This window comes from Triturus cristatus, chromosome 11 (assembly GCF_964204655.1).
Source record: "Triturus cristatus chromosome 11, aTriCri1.1, whole genome shotgun sequence".
Classification (NCBI taxonomy): Eukaryota; Metazoa; Chordata; class Amphibia; order Caudata; family Salamandridae; genus Triturus; species Triturus cristatus.
Window position 1 is genome coordinate 813,290,004 of NC_140594.1, and position 12,362 is coordinate 813,302,365.

Consider the following 12,362-nt stretch of genomic DNA (forward strand, 5'->3'; position numbering starts at 1 on the left):
TGTGTGATGTACCTTCAATGGTGAGGAGTCTTGGATGAAGTTACTCTGGGGTTTTCCATCCAGTATGTGGTACCTGTGAGATTATGCTAGCTATGTCAATTTCTGAGTTTTTTGGAAGGTATCTTCTTTACATTACTGAGTTTAATCAACCAGTGTGTGCACTCACACTCAAACACATACACATACACATAAAAAAGATAGGTGACATAATGGTCGATTAGCACAAAGGAAGAAGACATGAAGAAGCACAAAGGTAGGAAGACTGGCTGCCTTCAATTCCCCTACTCCCTCCTCCAACACCACCGCATGCAGGGCAATGATTGAACAAAAATAACGAAATAAGTGTGTCCAACATTTAAGCTAGGCCCATTCACAATCCCAGAGCACCCCCATGAAAGCAGAAATAAGACTGTGAAAAATGAAAAAGACACAGAGTAATATCAGTGGCTTACTGACTAGTACATTTGTCTTCAAACACCACTAGAACATTAGTAGCATTTGTAAAGGCACACACAGATAGGGGTAATGTCAGAGTGAAGGATCAGGGTCAAAGACATGGCTAAAATAGACAAAGAATTCTGTAACTATTTTGTTGGTCTTTCACCTCCAGGTAACTGGATATAAAATAACTTACACACCTTAAATGAAAGATAAATACAAGTTGAAGTAATCAGTGGGAAATGCACTTTTTATGTTATGAAACCTCCATTGATTAATGCTATCCCTACAGATGTATTTGTGTAACCAGAGAGCAACATAATTGAGCCCTTGTTGGCGAAGTGTGGACTAGTGGCTTAGTTATTTTTTAATGCTATGAGGTCCCAGTGTGTGATTAAGAAGGCGCTGTGAATATGCAAGTCATTATTTTAAGATACTATTACACACACTGTAAGATAGACTGCCACAAAAAGTGCAAAGACATTTTTCTTTAATAGACAAGTGCTTTCAAAATATATATTTTTGTAATACGCAAAGGTACCTGCACATATAATAAGATGCAAACCTTAAGTGAAAGAATAATACAAGTGAAAGTAAATGGTGGGAAATGCACTTCTTCATGTTATGAAACATTACTTGCTGCATTTGTCTGTGTGTAACCAGATATAAACAGAATTGAAGCATAGCTGGCTCAGGGGGTACTAGTGACCTGTGTATTTGTAGTGCTACGAGGTCACAACCTGCAACTGATAAAACACTCTGAATAAGTCATTATTAGAACATTACATTACACACTGTATGTGTTACTTGAAGTGTCACACATTTGGCAGTAGAATCTCATTCCTAGGTAACTGAAACCAATCCATGGAAATGTCACAGGTAAGCAATCTGGAAACTGGGCAGCTTCGCCTATTTATAATGCCCTTCACATATCATGCATATCACGGTTTTTGCCAATCCCATCCAACTAAATTGGGGCTTCAGTTTATACTTCATGCAGGGTGAAACAATCTGTCCAGGAATAAAGTAATGAGTGAATAAGACCTCCAATATGTCTTCGACCTTGACGAGAACTAACATAGTGTATTGACTAACTTTGACAAATATTTGTGTTCCTCAGCTTCTCCACTATTTGAAGAATGTGCATTTCACAAACCCAGCAGGAGATGAAGTGTACTTTGATGAAAATGGTGACCCTCCTGCAGTTTATGATATCTTGAACTGGCACCGTTCACAAGATGGCTCCATCCTCCATGTGAAAGTAGGAACTTTCAACAACAGTGCTCCCTATGATGAGCAGTTTGTCATTAATGAGAGTGCAATCATGTGGAACAAAGGGGGCCTGCAGGTAAGACTTCATCTTGAAAATACTTATGGTACTAAAGGCTACATCTAGGGAATATTAGCCAATGAGAAGGCATTGCCAGGTATTTATTTACCAGTGGTGTAGTAATTTACATGTAAAAGTATAGATGGGTAACTGTGACCTACCGGGATGTTTTCACCAAGAGGTTCTGAGTGACATCAAATAGACAACAAGAGGAAATCTTGAGCTGCCTATGATGTCATTCAGAACCCTGAGGGTCGGGTCCTGTGACATGCAATTGGTGTAAGACCTTGGGGAATGAAGAAATCAGAGTCTTGTGCGATAGCCTCAGATGTGTCTTGGAATTGCCCTAGGGCGATTGATATTCAAGTGACCCTCAGACAGGTGTAGACCAGGGACAAACCCAGGGCCACAAGATGCATTTGAGATGTGGATGATCAATGTGTTCTGCAATTTATAATAATGCACGCAGCTACCTACGTTCTACAGCATCACATGAGCTCAGTTATCCACTTCCAAGAGACACAGGCAGCTTTTGCAAGATCTGCCAATCTGTGTGGGTGCTGGAGAGGCAGGAGGAAGGCAGCACTGTCTGGCCACTACCCATGCAGCAAGAAGGCACTTAACTCCATCAGGCTTCCTCTCTGAGAGTCAACAAAGTAAAAAATGTTAACACGCTCAATCGAGGAGCCACACCCCACAGCACCAGGCAGACAAACACTCTTACAGCTGTGTATCAGGAACCAATCTGGGAGGATGAATGTTGGAACACGTCCTTCTCTCTGCTGGACACGTAGAGGCAGCTGGACCCCAACAATCCCCAGAAATCATCCGACGAACACTGAACCAGAGACACCAGTGCTCATACAATAATATCAAGGAAAGGGGGTGTGGGAACAAACAATAAACAAAAATAAATAGTTAAAATAAAAAATTAAAATAAAGAAAGAAACAACTGGTGCGCTTTCGTGCCGGTGAAGAAGCAAACTCCGGGTCACAGGCCAATGTGGGTCATCTGTCCTAAACCTAGGAATGAGTATGGAGACCAGCTCCTGCAGCAGTAGTAAAAGACATCAATAAGAAAACAAATAATCAATTACATAAATCATGCATAAACGTCTGCATTGGGTCATGATAAAAAGGTATTTTAGAATGATTAGAATAATTCAGAACTGCACTCACACCATATGACGCCAAAGATAAATACACACTCACACAATATTGCGCCAAAGATAAAAACACACTCACACAATATTGTGCCAATGAAGATTACACATAAGCACACCATACATTCTTATTTCAATGAGATAAGACATAATCTGTATCCTTCAGCTGAAGTATGTCCAAGGCTTGAGAACATTACCAAGACCTTCTTTCAGCAAGAAAAAACAGAGGCATAACAGGATAAGAATAAATACTGCAATAATAATATACACTACTATCAGCAAGAACTATGCACAAATTACATAAATGATATGAGGAGGAAATGACCAAAATCCAGGCAAGTAGCATAAAGTAAGCTGAGCAGGAACAAGAGGGAACTGTGAAATAGGAAACGAAGTCAGGAAGTCTCTGACTGCGAAGAGTTTTGTGTGCGGTTACCCACGATCTCCCCGATAACCAGAAATGAGCTGGAAGTCAAAACAATGGAATTCCACTGAGCACAAGAGTTAAATGTAGCACAAAAAGGATTTTAGACTTATCTGTGAGTAGCAGCAGCAAGGATGGAACAGGACTCGTCCGACCAGCACCTGCAGAGAAGAGCTGTCACGCCGCAGGATCTTCAACAGGAAACTCAAAGCGAAGCACTGAAGACGAGCCTGGGTGAGAGTTAAATACATTTTGCCAGGCTGATGAGTCATGTAGGCTGTTGAGTCATGGAGGTTGCTGAGTCGTGGAGGCTTGTTGAGTGACGGAGGCTGCTGAGCCATGGAGGTTGCTGAGTCATGGAGGCTGCTGAGTCATGGGGGTTGCTGAGTCACAGAGGCTTGTTGAATCACGGAGGCTGCTGAGCATGGCCTGGGAAACAATGATAAGGAAAACACCACCACATACCGGAGCAGAGAATTAAAGAAATATAAGTCAGCTTTTCTTCCTCAGGAAACATGGGGAGTAAAAGAGGGGAGGAGCCGAGGGCGAGAGGCATGTGTTAAGAACCTGCTAGGAGCCTCCACCCGACAGGCAGTCTTCCTAGGTAGGATGTACATGAGTGAAATGCACCTAGCACCCTGGGGTTCACCCTGAATAGTTCCCCCACTACTGCTTGAGTGTGGAAGGCAGTGGGTAGTCCGATGGATCCTGACACTGTGGAGGCAGGCAGCTCCTCCACCGGCCAACCTGGACATCTAGGCAGGTTGGTACAAGTCTTCCAACAAGCCTAGCCCACAAAAGACTGGCCAGACAGATGCCTGACAACAAAGGAGGGGTGCTTCACCTCCAAAACAGCCATCCACCACCTGCTACCGCTGGCCGGAGACAGGGTTACACCACTGAGCGTCGAGAGTCCCCTGTCTGGTCAGTGGCCTTGACCCATGCTGCCAGGCTAGGTCCCCCTTGCCTCATTTGGAGGTGACTTGGTTGCTCAAAGCGTGGATTGGTCCAGGTCAAGCATGGGAGGGCCCACAATGCAGTTGCTCTCTCTGTCTCTCTGTCAGGACAAGGGCAGGATGGCACTTCAAATTGTTTCCCCAGGGGCATACTGGGTGAACATTGGTTCCATCTGGGAAGGGTTTTCTGTCACATTGGACCCCTCCCTGACCAGCCACTGTTATCCTGTCCCCAGCCCTCTCGTGTATCGGTCGGGTTCCCCTTGGCAAAGAGAGAAGCCTAACCCTCACCTGGTCCTCGCTCAAGCAGCCCTCAAGCGAGGGGAGGTATTGGGCAATGTGACTGTGTGCATTCTGGAAGGAGGCGAGGTTAAGGCTAGCATTGTTAACACTTGGGCCACTCCACCATTAATTATCCTTCAGCCAGTTTACCTCCAGAAACCTTATTACAGCTTTTACTTCCTAACAATTGCAAAGTTTGTCCATATTCTCTATGGCTGCCAGGACTGATGCCAACCACCAGCCGGGATGATCCTAGGACCTTACTAAACCATAACATTCTAATTAGTGCCACAAAGTGTGTACAAAGTGCATTGACATCATCAAAGTGAGCTTATGACCTACTCTTACTGGGAATTCCTCACTTATGGGAAATAATTCCAGTGCTCAATCCCTGTCACAAATACTGTTCAACAGGTTACCAGCACCAATCAGCAAACAGGAAACACATGCGGATTTGTTTAATGTAGCACACATGCCGTCCTGGACATCTAAGGGCATCACAGACATGTTATTGCTTGGTCTTTAGTGGCTAAATGCCACTTGTCCTTCTTAGAAGTTGAATACCAACCATTAGAGGTCATGTAACTAGTTAGCATTGAGATGTCTCACTGATTATCGAAAGTAATCAGGTAAATTGCTCCACCAATTAGGAACTGCAGTGCACCACCACCACCAGAATTGATTCAAACCATCAATCTGTCATTCCTTTGTGTGTACAGGCCAGCTGTGGTTTCCCATGTTGAGTCAAATTAAGTGCAACCGCCACTACTAGTGGTGCCCTTCCATCAGTTCCTTCAAGTTTTAGCTTTGAACCATATCCTACCATGCCCCAGAACCCAAAGGCTTTGGATTCCAAGAAGCTGTGTGCCAAGTGATGTGATTAAAGCAGCTCGATCGCTAGTAAGTATTCTTTATGGTCAGAATACAATGGTATCTGATCGACTTTGAACATCCGACTCCGGTTCTAAATTAATGAATGTGGCACAATACGAATGTCTCCATTGCCTCTCATAATCAAGGTCCTAGTTCCAAAAAGCAACTGCTGGACCCTGGCTCAGGGTGTTGCCTGGAGAATGGAGCCCAGAGCAGGGGGCTTTCTCACCTGGGCTAGATGGAGCTTTGGCCCAGGGCCCAGTCAAAACTTCATATCCTGGTGAGGCAAGAGAGCCCTCCCCAGCCTGTGTGACCTTGTTGCAGGCAGCTGCAACACTTTGGGCCAGGGAATGGAGCCTGAGGCAGCGGCTGGCAATCCCAGGCCAGCCGGCACTCTGACCTGGGGCCTCTCCAGAGCTTGATATCAAGGGGAAGCAAGGGAACACTCCACAGGCCTAAGGAAGTCTAATGTGGGCACTATGAGACTATGCAGGATGCCACAAGAATCCCAGGTCCCATGGGATCTCACCCGGGTCCCGCCGGGGCTCTGGCTTAGGGCTTGGTAAGGTCTTTTCACCCTGCCAAGGCAGGAGAGCCCTCTCCTGACACTTGGCGATACAGCAGACCAGTACATGACCCACCTGAGCTCTGGTCTGGGGCCCTGGCAGCCATTTCCAGACAACTACGAACAGGGACTTTCTCTTTGGTTGCTTGTAGGTGACTACCTGTACCCTTACAACACTGGAGGAGAGAAACCAGATAAACATTAGACCACACCCCCTTGTCTTCCGGATACTTAGGAACTCCACTAGCCATTTTTATAATCCATGCAGACTTAGTGATAGAGTGGGACAGTCAAGCAAATTTATCCAACCTCCTGGAGCCTTGAATGAGCTTGAAGCTCCAAGTAAGCCTTCATTTATGACTTTCAAGGCAGCTCAGAATTCTGAACAATGAACCACTCTCAGAAGTGACGCATCTGGTTTATTCTACAGAATATCACACGTGATGACGGAGAGGCAGATTGTGCACTACCCTTGTGGATCTGATAAATGTCTCACAGGAATAATTTGGCACATCCCTAATTATAGTTTGCATACCCGGAAAAGTACCACCATCATACTCAGCTGATGCAGCAGCTGTGATGGTGAAATTTAAAGTACATTCCTTGCCAGAAGATAACGAGTCAGTGAACTTTAACTTAGCCAGACTTGAAGGAAGTGCAGTGTGCTTGAAATCTACTGCTTCTTTATGGCTAGAAGTTGCAGTTGCTGTGCGTGTAAAGTATATTGCACCCTAATAAAGGAAAATGCTGATGCCACACAGGTATAGTTTCTCACAGATTATTTATAGCAGTAGTTGCAGATAATAATGTGAAGGTGTAATAGGCAGCAGATTCAGGTGCTGTATATGTGAAGGATATAGTAGTCTGATGACCAGCTGGTTCGTGTGCTATATAGGTAGAATCTACGCTATCCTCTTGGTCAGAAATCGCTAACAAGCATTGGCACAGCCAATATATATATATATATATATATCTATATATATTCACTGAAAAAACCATAGGTTTCAGGGGCGTTATAGTTAACTGGACTTTTCACTCGTACAAAACCATTGAAATTCCCCGTTATAGTTAGTTCAGCTAACTATAACTCGCGCCCCCACAATGCACTGCTGATGACGTCACATATTACAACACTCATGACATGGTCAGTGACATCATGCATGACATCACTGATGACATCTCAAATGACATCACTGATGACATCATCCAGTGAATGTGTGTTTTTCTGAAAATTACATATGTTTTATATATGGCCATTGCGCACAATGTATTGCATATTATATTTCACGCCCTGGTTCATTTTATATCACACTTTTTGGTGCATAGTTTATACCATATACTATATCTAGTTTTCATTTTCAATCGTGCTCTCAGGACTATGGTCCATATAACACTGCGTCCACCTACCCTTTTCACAGGCATTACATTTTGCGATGGGGGGTGGAGGGTCAGAGGGTGTTTCTGCCAAGTGAGCCTGGAGTCACAGTCACAAACGTCCTCTTCTTCCTGAATAAAAGTGAGATTATGCTGCATATTTGTTCATATTTTAAGTAGTTCGCACAGACACACATTTTAAAAACAATAAAGTTCCTAATACCCACCTTCTACGAACAGTTAGCTTGCTGCCCCATCCACCTCCTCTCTATCCTCTGTTGTCTGAATCCATGGACTAGCCTCCTCCCTCCTGCCATGCATGGTCTGATGTGCTGCGGCCCATCATTGCCCTCCTGCTTAGCCTCTGTGCTTAGCTTGCTGCCCCTATTCTCCTTCCCCCTGCCCTCCGATGTATTTGTGCATGCCCCTGCTCCATCCTTTTTGTCCACCATGTTCCATGGACCTGCCACTCCTATCTACTCTGAGTGTTCTGTTGAGCTGCCACTCCCCTCCCACCTGCCTAGCATTGTCAGATGACTGTAACCTGTCCCTGCCACCTCCACCCTGCCTGTCCACATGACATGCCCCTATCCCCTTCCTCCTGTCCTCCATGGTCCATTTTACTGCCACATCCTTCTGCCCTCCCTGGTCTGTTGTCCTGCAACTGCTCCTCCTGCCTGCGCGGTGCGATCTGTTGTGAGGCCCCTTCCCCTGAACTCTCTTGTCTGTGCCCAGGTCCTGAACCTCCCTTCTATCCTCCATGGTCCTTTGTGCATGCCCCTGCGCCCTCCTTCTGGCCCATCATAGCCATTGTGCTGCCACTAAACCTCCCGCTTGCCATGCATGGTCTTCTGTGCTGCCATGGCCCCTCCCACCTTCCCTGTGTGGTCAGCTAGCTGCCCCTGACCCCCTCCCACCTTCCCTACATGGTCTGTGTGTATGTCATCATAGTCTCATTGTTGCTCTCCATGGTGTGTCTTGTTTCTAGTGCCCATCCTGCCTGACCTCCAGGGTCATCTTGCTGCTCCTGCCCTGCCCCCTTGCCCCCAGCCCTCTGTTTCCATGTGCAGACCCCTATTCCCTCCCTCCTGGCTTGTCTGTTCCATTGTAATGCCCCTGATCCGTCCCTCCTGCCCTATATGGTCTGTTATGCTGCAGCTTTCTCTCCCGTCTATCCATTATGGTCAGCTAGCTACCATTGCCTCTTTCACCTCTGTTCTCTGTTGTCCATGTGCATGGTCCTGTCCCCTCCCTATTGCTTTCTATGGATTGTTGTGCTGCACTCCCGTCCCGCATGCCCTGTGTGGTGTATTGTGCTGCTGCAAACCCTGATGCCTGCCCTGTAGGGTCAGTTTGGTGCACCTCTCCATGTCCCTCCTGTCCTCTGTTATCCGAGTCCATGTCCCTAACCCAATTCCTCCTGCCTACCATGATCCAATGTACCATACTTGCGAACATTTTGAACTTGGTAAGAGGGAGATTTTGAAAAAAAACTGGGGTATTGATTTTCCCCTTTGAGTAACATTGAAAAAGAGGAGATTGTAGACAGAAGACTGATCAAATAAAGACCATTTGAGCTTAAAAACATTGGACGTTTCCCGGCTGAAACGGGTCTGTTGGCATGTATGGTTGTACTACCACTGCCTCTTCCTTCTGCCCACAATGGTCTATTATATTGCCATAGCCTCTCTTGCCAGTCCTGTATTGTTGGTTTGTTGCCCCTGCCCCCCTTTCCACTGCCCACCATAGTCTGTTGTGCTGCCACTGCCCTTCCTGCCTGCCCAGTGTGGTCAAATTGTTGCCACTGCACTCTCCTACCTGCCTACAATTTTCAGAGTCCGTGCCCCTGGCCTCTGCCTCTCAACAGTATCCCAATGAACAACTAGATTGCTAACATTCTATATTTATTATAAAAGTGTGACGCCATCTTGATGTAATGAAAACTGTAATACCTAGAGCATTTCCTTTAGAATTTACATATATGAGAGGGTCGTATTTGCATCAAAATTATGGTTACGGCTCTAAAAAACTAAAATGAGGAAATATTCTCTGAGTTTTCAAATAGCGACAAAGAATTATTGGTAATCTTTATGTTTTTTTATCCAGTTGACCACTTGATTAAATGTTGCACCTAGGGGAGAGGATGTGGTGTTACTTCCAGAGCTGCAGACTTTGAAACTGGGGAACCAGGTTGGAGTTTCTGCTTCAGCTCAACATTCTGTGATTCTGGTCAAATCACTTAATCTCCCCATGTCTACAACCAAAATGAATTTGATCTTGTGTGATGTAACCAATGCTCATGTAAAGCACTCCAATACCTGACAAGTCTGCACTATATAAAACTGCAAATACACAAAAAATAAGTGCTTTGCACACTTCTGTCATTGGGCCACATGTGGGCTACATCTGGGTGATATTTGTGCTGCATTTGGGCTCTTTTGTCTCTGGTGGCCATCTTGGGAGATTTATTTGTTATGAAGTTTCCTAATTTTCTCATTTACTGCAGTCTCCTCAGTAGGAAATGCTTTCAGTTTTATACTTTGATTCCATCAAGAAGGTATTCAGATATGTCACACATTTGCCATAAATTCTGAATGTTAGCACTCTAGTTGCTCATTAGATCACTGTAGTAAAGCTGCTGCTCACCACAGAAGTCTGTTGCTGGTATTAAAAGTGCATGTTTCAGTCTGCATATCAGATTTTTTTAATGAAATAGAAGAGGATTTGAGAAGTCACTCAAAATGTGCCCTAATTTTTCTTTCTTCCCCACTAATCATAATTTCTATGTCAAAATGAACCCCCTCATTGTGTTCCTTTTTAAATTAAATGTTTTAAGTGTTACCAGTTTATTCCAATCAAGATGGCTTCAGGTGTGCCATACTTTTGTCATAAGTAAGACAGTAAGCGCTCTAGTTGTTCTTAAGAACATTCTGGGACATTCTGTCATTGGTCTATACTTGGGCTTCATCTGGGTGATATTTGGCCTACATTTGGGCTCTTTTGTCTCTGTTGGCCATCTTGGGAGATTTATTTGTTATGAACTTTCCTAATTTCCTCATTTACTGCAGTCTCCTCAGTAGGAAATACTTTCAGATTTTTACTTTGGTTATATCAAGAAGGCATTCAGATGTGTCACACATTTGTCATAAATTCTAAATGTTAGCACTCTAGTCGCTCATTAGATCACTATAGTAAAGCTACTGCTCACCAGGGAAGTCTGCTGCTGGTATTCAAAGTGCATGTTTTAGTCTGCATGTCAGAATTTTTTATGAAATAGAAGAGGATTTGAGAAGTCAAATTGTGCCCTAATTTTTCTTTCTGCAGCACTAATCATAATTTTTATGGCAAATTGAACCCCCTCATTTTGTTCCTTTGTAAATTAAATGTTTTAAGTGTAACCACTTTATTCCAATCAAGATAGCTTCAGGTGTGCCATACTTTTGTCATAAGTAAGACTGTTAGCGCTCTAGTTGTTCGTTAGAACACTCTGGGACATTCTGTCATTGGGCTATACTTGGGCTACATCTGGGTGATATTTTGGCTACATTTGGGCTCTTTTGTCTCTGGTGGCCATCTTGGGAGACTTATTTGTTATGAAGTTTCCTAATTTCCTCATTTACTACAGTTTCCTCAGTAGGAAATACTTTCAGTTTTTTACTTTGATTCCATCAAGAAGGCATTCAGATGTGTCACACATTTGCCATAAATTCAGAATGTTAGCACTCTAGTTGCTTATTAGATCACTGTAGTAAAGCTACTGCTCACCAGGGAAGCCTGCTGCTGGTATTGAAAGTGCATGTTTCAGTCTGCAGGTCAGAATTTTTTAATGAAATAGAAGAGGATTTGAGAAGTCACTCAAAATGTTCCCTAATTTTTCTTTCTGCCACACTAATCATACTTTCTATGGCAAAATGAACCCCCTCATTTTGTTCCTTTTTAAATTAAATGTTTTAAGAGTTACCACTTTATTCCAATCAAGATGGCTTCTGGTGTGCAATACGTTTGTCATAAATAGGACTGTTAGCGCTCTAGTTGTTCTTTAGAACACTCTGGGAAGCTGCAGTAGAACACAAAGGAATCAACTGACAGTCTATGCCCTTGTTGGATGTACATGTTTTACTGAGAATGTCAGACTTCATTCTCACATGACTGAGAAAGATAATGTGAATTTACAGAAAATATGCTCTCAGTTTAGCTTATAGATCACCTTCCAAATCTCTGTGGGAAAAGCATGAGAAAATAGTTTTCTCTCAAACATGATTCATGATATCACAGCAGAAGGCTTTTTCACATGGTAAAATCACCTAAGAACACACCACAATTCCTAAAATGAGTATGGTACCATCAACAAATGATTTATGATGTAACTAAAGTCTTAAAACCTTCTTTAACTGCAATGCTTTTTAATGAGGTATTATTATGTATATTGGTCCCAAAATGTCTGCCAACACTTCTTGGATGAAGTACTGATAGCCAATCAGATCTCACGATGAGATGTGTGGTTAGGCTCCGCCCAGATATATCTATCTGTTTAACTCTAATTTTCTCAGGAACTACTGAACGGATTTATACCATTTAAGCAAAAGGCATGAGTCTGAACTGAGGACTACCTCTTTGCCAAATGTGGTGTAATTCCGTTCAGCAGTTCGAACTGTAGCTGCGTCAACAGGTCCTATGAGAAAATGCATGGGGAAAAGTCGTTTTGGGACCCCCCCTTTTTTCTCGGCCCCCGCTTGACGAATCACCGTGAAATTTTCAGGATAGGAGCCGACCAGAGCTGGCCAAAAGTTTGGAAAATTTTGCGAAGATTCACCAGTCGTCGCCAACGTTATTCCAAATAGAATGTTGCGGCATTCCAATGGAAAATAGGTCCTAACTATAATGGCGACTGCTGTAGGTAATATATCTATATATATATATATATATATATATATATATATATATATATATATTCACT

The 12,362-nt window shown here is 43.6% G+C and overlaps 1 pseudogene; it reads right to left on the reverse strand.

The window, feature by feature from the left end:
- Positions 1 to 2,135: 2,135 nt before the first annotated feature.
- On the reverse strand, positions 2,136 to 2,289 carry LOC146785474 (5.8S ribosomal RNA; annotated as a pseudogene).
- Between the last annotated feature and the right edge of the window lie 10,073 nt (positions 2,290 to 12,362).